The sequence below is a fragment of the Phyllobates terribilis genome, unplaced genomic scaffold (assembly GCF_046119375.1).
Source record: "Phyllobates terribilis strain yellow unplaced genomic scaffold, ASM4611937v1 Scaffold_251__1_contigs__length_2838608, whole genome shotgun sequence".
NCBI lineage: Eukaryota > Metazoa > Chordata > Amphibia > Anura > Dendrobatidae > Phyllobates > Phyllobates terribilis.
In genome coordinates, this window is record NW_027363011.1 from 1254177 (window position 1) to 1262979 (window position 8803).

The following is an 8803-nucleotide window of genomic DNA, read 5'->3' on the forward strand; positions in this document are numbered from 1 at the left end:
AATTTACTTTGATTGGTGCAGACTGTGTATTATTACAATACCATAATCTTGATGATCAGACACACGAGTGTGTACAGAGGGGGGCATGTGACAGTTCATCTTCAATCGTTAAAACATGGTTAAGCAGATTAATGTAGTATCCTGGAATATTAGAGGTATGGGAGATCACAACAAAAGATTTGCGGCACTTAAATATCTTAAGGAATATCGGGAGTCAATAATCTGTCTGCAAGAAACGCATTGCAATACGGAGGCCGCTGCGGGTTTGGAGGGGGCCGACCTATCATTCTACACATAGTACTTATTCTAGGGGGGTTAGTATATTGATTCATCCGAATTTACCCTTTGAATGTGAAAGAAGTATTTGTGACAGAGAGGGTAGGTATGTATGTCTAGTGTGCAGAGTGGCTGGACTTAGAATTTGCCTAATTGCTCTATATGTTCCTCCACCTTTCTCTATACAGACTCTGCGACAACTATTCCCGTGGATAACGGAATTTGCTACTATACCCCTGTTAGTTATCGGTGATTTTAATATGTATCTACACGCTGAGCTTGATAAGTATAGGGGTAATGTGAAGGGAGGGGCTGCTCAAGAGACATCGTTGGCAAGGGTCCTACAGGAAATCAATCTGGTGGATGTGTGGCGGGTTCGTTTCCCTAATGTTAAATAGTATTCGTGTTATTCAGCATCCTATTCCTCTCTGTCCAGAATTGACCTGGCTCTGGGAAATAGTCATCTGGTCCCTCTAGTCACTAAAGTAGAATACTGCACAAGATTGTTATCTGATCATTCTCCATTATTGGTTGTTCTGGGGATAGATCCTGGCATCATAAACAGAAGGGCACTGTGGAGGTTTAATCCCTACTGGCTGGACGTATTCGGGGAACAGTTAGATTTAGCAGGTAAATTGGCTCATTTCTTTAAAGACAATATAGGCTCTGCTCCTTTAGATACGGTATGGGAAGCCATGAAGGCGTTCTTAAGGGGGATCCTGATTAAGGAAATTTCCGTGATCAAATCCAAAAATAGGGCTCGTACTCAGGAGTTGCGGAGGGAAGTAGACATATTGGAACAGAGGTATGTTGGGTCTCCAATCATAGAGAATAGGGAGCACTGGATACGGGCACAGGATACACTAAATGATCATATATTGAAACAAGCAGAGCATAAACAGTTTTTTCTTAAACAGCAATTTTATGTGGAGGGAGAAAGTGCAGGACACTTGCTGGCCACTATAGCCAAGGCCCAGACTGTGGCTCCTATGATTGCAGCTATCAGGGATACTAAGGGTGTGGTAATTACTGATTCAAAGGCTATAATGGAAGATTTTTTTCAGTTCTACAGACAATTATATGCTTCCAAACTGACTAAGGCGCAAAGGGACATAGATCTATACCTTCATGGTATGCAAATACCATGTCTGACAGATAGCCAGAGAGAGCAACTAGATGCACCAATCACCCTGGAGGAGATGCAGGAAGCTTTAAAAGATTTTCAAAATAACAAGGCCCCTGGTGCGGATGGGATCCCTGCGGAAATTTATAAGGAGGCTGGGGGGGTTTTACTTCCCAGGTTACTGGAAGCGTTTAAGGAAGCGAGGGAGGGGGGGGCCTTGCCGACTTCAATGAGGGAGGCTAACATAGTTCTTTTGCCAAAACCTGGAAAGGATGCACTAAACCCCGAATCATATAGGCCAATATCCTTACTCTCGGTAGATGTTAAAATTTTAGCTAAGGTCTTGGCTACCAGATTGGTGGTGGTTATTACACATCTGGTTGCAGAAGACCAGACTGGGTTTATACCGGCCAAGTTGACGGCAATTAACTTGCGTCGGCTTTTTCTTAATCTACAAATGCAGTCACAAAATGCGGGTGGTAGGGCAGTACTATCACTTGATGCCGCTAAGGCTTTTGATAGTGTCGAATGGGAGTATTTATGGGCTGTTTTGCGAAAGATGTGGTTTTGTACTGGATTTCGGGCCTGGGTACGGCTTCTATATAACAATCCGGTAGCTCGGATTAGAATTAATGGTAATCTTTCTGGTAGCATTGAAATGGGCAGGGGCACGCGTCAGGGCTGCCCGTTGTCTCCCCTACTGTTTGCCTTGGCTATGGAGCCATTGGCTGTTAAGCTTCGTTCCAGCAGTGAAATTCAGGGTTTCCGCTACAAAACACTGGCGGAGCGGGTGACCCTATACGCTGACTACCTTCTGTTGTTTTTGGGTGACACGGAGCAATCTCTGATGACAGCTATGAATTTAATAATGGAGTTTGGAGATCATTCTGGCTTACGGATTAATTGGGACAAATCAGTTCTTATGCCGGTTGATGGTTTGTCTCAGAATACGAAGGTAGGGAGTACTTGCTTGAAGGTGGTGCGAGAATTTAAATATCTGGGAGTTAGAGTGACCGCATCTATCGGAGATTATATTCCTTTAAATTTACTTGAACTGCTTACTAAATTTCAACAAAAGGCCAATACTTGGAGCAAACTTCCCCTATCAATGGTAGGTCGAACTAACTTAATTAAAATGGTGTTAATGCCCCAATTATTATATATCCTTCATAATTCACCGGTTTGGATCCCCATGAGAATATTTTATACATTTCAGGCACTGTTTCGGGAATTGATCTGGAAAAAAGGGGTGGCCAGAATCAGTTTGGATACACTTCAAAGGCCCAAAGATCAGGGGGGACTAGCCGCACCTAATCCATGGATATATTTTTTAGCTTCTCAAATGCAACAGCTCTGGTTAATCCAGGGGAACCTAGATAAACTGATACGTCTACTCTCACACAATCTGCCAATTACCTCCTTTCTAGAAACAGGAATTTCGGGGTGGGATGCTAGGCGACACCTCCCGACCCTAACACTTATGGGGAAAACGTGGCAGAAAATCAAATTGTTGTTGGGAATAAAAGGCTTTACCCCGTTTACCCCGTTGTGGCATAATGCGGGCCATCCAGAGATCCATAAATTGAAAGGATTCGGAATATGGGAAAAATTGGGAATAACTAATGTGGCGCAAATATTAGAGGGGGAAATATTTAAATCGTTCCAACAGATAAAAGAAGAATATTGTATTCCACAAACTAGTTTTTACTTTTATCTCCAATTGAGGCATGCATGGTTTGTACAGCCGCGACATATGCAAAGTAAAATCCAACATCATCTACTGTTTAACACATTATTATGCCATAGAGGTGGGAAGGGATTGATTTCCAGAATTTACGGGATACTTATGCAGCAATTTCAGTGGGACAGACCCTTAAATGTTAAGGAGAGGTGGGAACGCGACATTGGTACTATAACCTCGGAAGAATGGGAAGATGTGGTGGGGAGCGTTCCGATTCTATCTACATGTGAGGCACATAGACTTTCACAGTTGTACTGATTACATAGGGTATATAGAACCCCCAAATTCCTACAGCGCATTGGGTAAGGAATGACAGTATGTGTCCAAAATATGGAGAGGAAGGAGCAGATCTTATGCATATGATGTGGACGTGTAGAAAGGTCGCTGTATTCTGGAATGAGTGTGCGCAATGCATTAATGATGTGTTTGAGTGTAATTTACCCCTATATTCTAAAGTGTGTGCATTAGGCCTTGTAGAAATAATAGGATGTGAAGAGGATGAAATAATAGCTGTTAAGAGGACTCTATACCAGGTCAGAAAGCTTATAGCTGCACATTGGTTGGATCCCTCCCCTCTCAGGCTCCAGGAATTTTTGGATAGAATGCGTCTTTTATTGAGATTAGAAGAGGGAGTGTACAAAAAGCGGAAGGCTAAAAGTAAATTTGATAAAATCTGGGGTAAATGGAATATGTTTCATGGTTATCATATTACATCTATTTTAAATATCACTTGAGTTTGAAATGTTGTGGTCTCTCATGTTCTGTATAACTAATTACTGATTATCAGATATTAAGCTCTGTACCCATGGATCAAATTATTAATGCTTTAACAGTCGGATAGGCTATGTGATGGTATACGGTCTGTAACAAAAATTTGCTTTTGCCATATGGTTCTTGGGGCTGTTATGGGTGGGGGGAAGGGGAACGGGTGGGTCTTGAGAGGCACTGCTAGTTTAGTGATGCCTCACTGTTGTTTATGTATAATGTTATAAAAAGTTTTTTAATAAAAAATATCTGATTTAAAAAAAAAACATGCATCGCCAAGCCGAAAAACAAGGAAATATTAGTAGATGAAAAACAAATCATTTTTGAAGTTCACGCCATGGTGGTACTTTGTGTTTAGAGTCAGGATCCAATAGGCTTCCCTCAGGGCCGGCTGCTTTTGCCAGCTGCCACCACGGGCCGCAAAATTGATCTTTTAGAGTTTGAAAAATGATTAACATGAAGTATCCTGTTTATGTATTATGGTAACATGTTTGGCCGCACCAGAATACCCCGAGTTGTTAGTGATATTGTTGATGTGTTCGGCGATCCTCTTCTTCATGTGGTATAGCCAATCTACTGAAGCTGACGGCTACTGCAGATATATACCATATATCTCGTGGCTGGTCTCACAATTTATGTCCCCTGCAAGATTTTTACCTTTTTCAAACAATAAGAGATGTAAATCACTTTACGCGGTTATTAACAGTTACAAAACATTTCTTCAATGAGTCCGAAGAGTCTTCCACTCCTAATAACATGACGGCAGAGATTATGGAGCATAATGATGCTACACTTAGGCTATGTGCCCACGATGCAGAAATGCTGCAGATTTTTTCTGCATCTCCCTGGCAGGAAAAACGCATGCGGATTTTACATGCGTTTTTCCAGTCAGGTAGAAGCGTTTGTCAAGCGTTCTTCACATGCATTTTTGCATGCGGGTTATCAAGCGCTTTTCCAAGCGATTTTAGCATCACTTGGAAAAGTGCTTGACAACTTGGTCACACTATATAATTCCATGTAACCGGCATGGATTTATATAGTGTGACCAAGTTAATAGTTAAAAAAAGAATAAAAATGGTAAAAAATAATAAAAAAAAACATTATACTTACCTTCTGATGGCCCGAGGTCTTCTTTCCAGTGTGTCCGGTCTCTTGTACAGCTTGCGGTCGTGTAAAAGGACCTTCCATGATGTCATTTAGTCATGTGACTGGTCACTCGACCTCCGACGTCAGCATTTTTATTTTAAATTCTTTTTATAACCGGTACTATGGTACCAGAGTCTCCTCTTCTCCAGACCCGGTTACAATCCGCACATTGAATCGCTTAATATCCTCATGTGCACATGTAGTCATGCTGATATTAAGCGTTTCAATGCAAGTCAATGGCGGCAATTACGTTGTGTGTCCGCAAAATTAATGAACATGCTGCGGATATTCCCACAATGATAAATGGAAATAAATGGAAATTCCGCGGCAAAAACGCATAGTGGGCCTTACAGTCGTTGAACAGACTGCCTTACTAACTTTGTCTTCGTTACAGGATCCAGTTTTTGCTTTGAATAAACTACAAGACCGAGGAATTAACATCATCCCATCTAACCCTGCATACTATCCTCTGCAATCCAGGGTTCCATCTTTAGTTTTATTTCAAACTCTAGCTGAAAACAACCTTATAAAATTACATGGTGGTATCTGTAATATGAAGTATAATAGTAATATTGATATGCTCCATTTTGAAGCGGTCAGAGAACAACAAAATGTTAGTATAACCATCCAGCAATCAGACAAAGGTGGATGTGTTGTGGTATTGGACACTGAATTGTATTGTAACATGGCTCTTTCCACCCTCAGTGACACAAACACCTACACCACCTTAAGGTCTGATCCTACTAATGCATTTACATCTGAGATACCAGAATGTCTGTGTCAAGGATTCCACAAGATCCCGTTTATTTATAGAGACCACCCACTGTGATCTCTGGAGTGAACAGTTCTCTGCTGCCCCCTATTGTCCGGACAATTGCACGATTGGCCGGCAATCAATATAGGCGGCTGCTGGCTGTTCTCACTACGTAGGTATCGGCAAGCTAGCAGTGAGCGTACGGCGTACACACCACCTTCCAACACATGGAATATATGTATGCACCCTTGTACGATCACTGTCACTTGACAATAACCCAAGAGAGATTATTCTTTGCCACCACCCATCTGTTTTTCCAGCCGATTGGACGCCTTATAGGTAGCGTGTGGCTTCAGAGGAGGAACAATTACAGAGCAAAAGAAACAGAATTATTGCATTTTATATTTAAAGGAGTCCACTACTTTCACGTTGATGCTCTATCCATAGGATAGGGCATCAATGTATGATTGGCCACGGTCCCGCACCTGGCACCCCCACCGATCAGCTGTTATTGGTCGGCCAGAAGTGCTTGCCTGCGGTGCTTGGCCGTCCATCTGTAGTGCCCACCACGGGGTACTGCACATCCGCCTCCCAATGAATTGAATAAGAGGCGGATGTGCAGTAACAAGCGCCGGCCACTACAGCTTGACGGCCAAGCACCGCAGGTAAGCACTTCCTGCCGTCGGCACCGATCACAGCTGATTGGCGGGGGTGCCGGGTGCGGGACCCCGGCTGATCATACATTGATGCCCTATTCTATGTGAAAGTAGTGGACAACCCCTTTAACCCCTTCAGGACCCAGCCTATTTTGACCCTAAAGACCTTGGCATTTTTGTAAATTCTGACCAGTGTCCCTTTACGAAGTAAAAACTCTGGAACACTTCAACGGATCCTAGCGATTCTGAGATTGTTTTTTCGTGACATATTGGGTTTCATGTTAGTATTAAAATTAGGTCGATAATATTTGCGTTTATTTGTGAAAAAATCAAAAATATGGGAAAAAATTTGAAAATTTTGCAATTTTCTAATTTTGAATTTTTTTTCTACTAAACCAGAGAGTGATGTGACATAAAATAGTTAATAAATAACATTTCCCACATGTCTACTTTACATCAGCACAATTTTGGAAAAAAAAAAAAATGTTGGTAGGAAGTTTGAAGGGTTCAAAGTTCATCAGCAATTTATCTTTTTTCCAGCAAAATTTACAAAACCATTTTTTTAGTGACCACATCACATTTGAAGTCCCTTTGAGGGGTCTTTATGACAGAAAACACCCAAAAGTGACACCATTCCAAAAACTGCACCCCTCAAGCTACTCAAAACTACATTCAAGAAGATTATTAACCCTTCAGGTGCATCACAGGAACTAAAGCCACATGGAAGAAAAAAATGAACATTTTTATTTTTCTAACAAAAATTTTCTTTTAGCCTAAATTTTTTAATTTTCACATGGGTAACAGGATAAAATGCATCCTAAAATTTGTTGGTCAATTTCTCCTTAGTACACTGATACCTCATATGTGGTCATAAACCACTGTTTGGGCACACGGCAGGGCTCAGAAGGGAAGGAGCGCCATTTTACTTTTTGAATGGAAAATTAGCTCCAAAAGTCAAATTGCGCTCCTTCTCTTCTGAGCCCTGCCATGTGCCCAAACAGTGGTTTATGACCACATATGAGGTATCAGTGTACTCAGGAGAAATTGACCAATACATTTTAGGATGCATTTTATCCTGTTACCCATGTGAAAATTAAAAAATTTAGGCTAAAAGAAAATTTTTGTGAAAAAAAAAAGTACTTTTTTGTTTTCACAGATCATTTTGTGAAGCACCTGGGGGTTCCAAGTGCTCACTATGCATCTAGATAGGTGCCTTGGGGGGTCTAGTTTCCAAAATGGGGTCACTTGTGGGGGAGCTCCACTGTTTAGGCACATTAGGGGCTCTCCAAACGCAACATGGTGTCCGCTAACAATTTGAGACGATTTTCCATTCAATTTGTTAGCGGACACCATGTCGCGTTTGGAGAGCCGCTGTGTGGCCAAACATTGGAGCTCCCCCACAAGTGACCCCATTTTGGAAACTAGACCCCCCAAGGCACCTATCTAGATGCATAGTGAGCACTTGGAACCCCCAGGTCCTTCACAAATTAATCCGTAAAAATAAAAAAGTGTTTTTTTTTCCACTTTTTCATTTTTATGAATCAATTTGTGAAGCACCTGGGGGTTTCAAGTGCTCACTATGCATCTAGATAGGTGCCTTGGGGGGTCTAGTTTCCAAAATGGGGTCACTTGTTGGGGAGCTCCAATGTTTGGGCACACAGGGACTCTCCAAACGCAACATGGTTCCAATTTGTTAGTGGACACCATTGTGTAGTGTATGTCAGGTTGGTGTGCGGTGTGGTATATTGTAGTGTATACACCACACACACACACACACTACAACACACACACCAACCTGACATAGCCTCCTAAGCTGAGTACGCCCTAGACTGGGATGAGTGGGACGGGCGGGACATTTTGTGTGCTGTGTGCGTGTGTAAAAAAAAAAAAAAAAAAAAATCGAAACTTTATTATAGTGTGAGCGTACGTGTGTGTGTGTGCTTGGTGTAACCTGCAGTCACGTGTGGGGGCTGTCAGGCGTACGGGGCTGTCAGGCGTAGGGGGGGGCTGAAGAGATGGAGGAGCCAGCAGCTGCAGCAAGGGGGGTGATCACTGGGGCAGGAGCCGGCAGCAGCAAGGGGGGTGATCACTGGGGCAGGAGCCGGCAGCAGCAAGGGGGGTGATTACTAGGGCAGAAAGGGGAGCAGGAGCCAGCAGCAGGGGGGTGATCACTGGGTTTGCGGGGGGGGATGATCACTGGGATGGGGGGGTGCACACTGGGGATGGGGAGTGAACACTGGGGACAGGGGGGGTGAACATTGGGGACAGGGGGGTGAACACTGGGGACAGGGAGGGTGAACACTGGGGGGAGGGGTGATTATTGGGAGGTGGGGGGTGATATC